This window comes from Fukomys damarensis, unplaced genomic scaffold, assembly GCF_012274545.1.
Source record: "Fukomys damarensis isolate Sample0158 unplaced genomic scaffold, DMR_v1.0_HiC HiC_scaffold_38, whole genome shotgun sequence".
NCBI classification, from domain to species: Eukaryota; Metazoa; Chordata; class Mammalia; order Rodentia; family Bathyergidae; genus Fukomys; species Fukomys damarensis.
Genome location: NW_022900950.1, coordinates 53,618,129 through 53,621,013, shown reverse-complemented (window position 1 = coordinate 53,621,013; position 2,885 = coordinate 53,618,129). Strand labels below are relative to the sequence as shown.

Here is a 2,885-nt window from a genome sequence, read left to right as displayed (position 1 = left end):
TGTGATTGATTTGTTTGAACTGTCCAGTAAGCTTGCTGAACCTTCCCCCTGGGATAACAGTATATAATCGTTTTGCTGAGCCAATAAAGAGCCTTTGATCAGAAACCAGACTTGGGCCGTGTACTCTAACTTCTTAAAGATTTCCTTCACAGACATTCAAGATCGGATCGGCCTCTGATGACCCACGAATAAGAGGCGGCTCTCACCTCCTATTCCCCGCGGGACGGGGTCCCCCCAGAGAGCCGCAAAATTTTGGTGTCATCCTTGTGCAGGGGCCATGCAATCTTCGTATCGTTCCAATTTTAGTATATGTGCTGCCAAAGCACGATTCAGGAAAGTTTTTAAAAATACATCTAGTACTCAGTGAGGCTGCAGTGTGCCTGGCACTGTGCAAGGCTCTAGAAATGAATGGAATTTAATTTTCTCTCTCTATCAAGAGCTCTACTCTCTCAGTTGCCTGAAGAGTCATTGAGTCATACTGATCCTCAGTGTATTTGAAATGTAATGCTTGAAACACAAATACTATTAAACAGATATAAATCAGAGATTAAAAAAAGTGAATATGTATTGGTGATTGCTGAAGTGGCAGCCACTAGTGCCAGTGGCGAGTGAGGAGCAGAGGAAATCCAGTTTTCTTAGCTGACTGCCCAGTGTTCCTGGGACATGTGTGTCTATGGTTGTCATGTTGCACAGCCCATGTGGAGAACATTCCATCATAATAGAATGTTCCACTGGATATAGATAATGAACAAATAAGTACGGGCTTTAAAAAATGTCACTTCAAACAATTTTGCAAATTGTAGTCTGTGACATTTGAATGACAACTAAAATTTCTGTGTGTCCAGAAACAACCTAACCAGTTACTCACATTACCCATTTGATCCTTAACTCTTCTACATCATCTCCACCCAGCCTGTCCAGGAAGGCTGCCGCAATTTTAACAACAGACATCACCTGGCAAAGGAGTGGCTTTCATCAGACTCCCTGTAGTCCAAAATGGTTGGAATAATTCAGTACAAAGCTCTTAGACATGCTGTTTTGTTCTTTGAAACTATAAAAGAATTCCATATTCTTTTTTTTTTTTTTTATTGAGTTTATTGGTACATTTAGGGATACAGTACAGTTACATTCATTGTTGGGATCATGTACCTTTACATGGCAAGTCTTGATTCTCATTTTTTTCCCCTTACCTCTGCCCTCCCTTCACCCCCTCCTCCCCTCCCCATCTACAAACACTTTATTTTCATCTTTTCATTCTCTCACATTTTTTTCTTTATAAATGTCTTCACAGATGAGTCACACAATTTCCATAAAATTGCGTATAGACAGAGTAAATGTCAAATGTGAATGCAAATGTCAAAAATAAAATGAGATTATGCTGTTGCCTGCCTACTTGTCCTGTGGTTTCCTTGTGTATACATATGTTAGTGATAATAAGAAATAAGTTTGGACTTGTTAAAACAGCCAGATAGGTAACTTATTACCAAAGCCAGTATTATGTAATTCTTAACTTTCTCTCCCAACATTGGAAAATTAATGAATTCCTCAAATAAAATTAAACTTGCCTTAAAAAAACACACCTGTATCTTGAGAGGAAAGATAATCTAGCATGGTAGAAATAAATGTTCTCATGGAGGGTCTACGCTTGGGCAAAGGGGAGTAACGAAGCACTGCAATGCTTCCTCAAGGTCTATCACTGTCAGCACACGGCTTGGGACCCTACGGTGGCCTTGTACGTACTCCTCATGTTCTTCTGTAATTCTCCTTACTCTTCTCTCCTCGACCACTTCTTTTTGCTTGATCTTTATTATTTATTGGTACATTTTAGGTATACAGTACAGTTACATTTATCATTGGAACCTTGAACCTTTACATGACTCATCTTGGTTCTTATTTTTCCCCCATTCCTCAGCCCTCCCTTTACCCCCTCCACCCTTCCCTGTTTACAAAGACATTGTTTTCATGTTTTACCTTTTAGCATATTTTTTCTTTTCACTTTTTACCTTTCCCTCACCCTCTCCACTTCCTCTTCTCTTTTAGACGGTTTTTCCTGTTATACCAGATAAATTATACATTTTGATCTTTATTTACACTTTTAGTTTTTCACAGCAGAGAAACTATTCAGTATTTACCATGGGTGACTTATTAATTTCATTTAAGAGTGTGACTTCAATGTGCATCCACTTAGCTATCAATCTCTTTAGTTTCTCATCGTTTATGGCTGAGTAGTACTCCATTTTAATAAAAAAAAAACCCCACATCTTCTTTATCCAATCTCCAGTTGATGGGCAATTGGGCTGTCTCCAAGTTTTAACTATTATAAACTGTGCCACTTATAAACATGGGTGAGCGTAATCACTGTGGTATGATTCTTTTAATTTTCCTCTACCACTTCTAACTGCTATTAATTGTCCTTTACCATGTAGAAAAAACTATTCTATCATTTCAATTCCTCTCTCTTTTTATATACACCAGATTTATTTTTAAAGACAAGAACATGATACTTCTACTAAGATTTGTAATTGCTATCACTAAGTAAGTATACAGACTCTGTGACAGCTCTTTTCCTAGGTGTCCTCCCTCTTATTTCCACTAATGGCACTAGTAGAGATCTGACTGGCTAAAGCTGGGCATGGTGATACACCTCTGAAGTCCCACATAGTCAGTAGGCTGACATGAAAGATCCCCTGAGCCCAGGAGCGTGAGGCCAGCATGGGCAACATAGCAAGACTTTCATCTCAATATTTAAAAAGAAAAGACAAAAAGTTGACCAGCTGAATAATAATGCTATGTAGTAGTTGCAGTAGTTATGAGAACAGAAAGAAGGAAAGAATGGTTGAGGATAATTACATGCATATATTAAGCTCCACTTTAGAGATTTTAAA

General features: G+C 38.3%; 1 pseudogene; it reads right to left on the bottom strand.

The window, feature by feature from the left end:
* Positions 1-236: 236 nt before the first annotated feature.
* Positions 237-326, bottom strand: LOC117284653 (annotated as a pseudogene).
* Between the last annotated feature and the right edge of the window lie 2,559 nt (positions 327-2,885).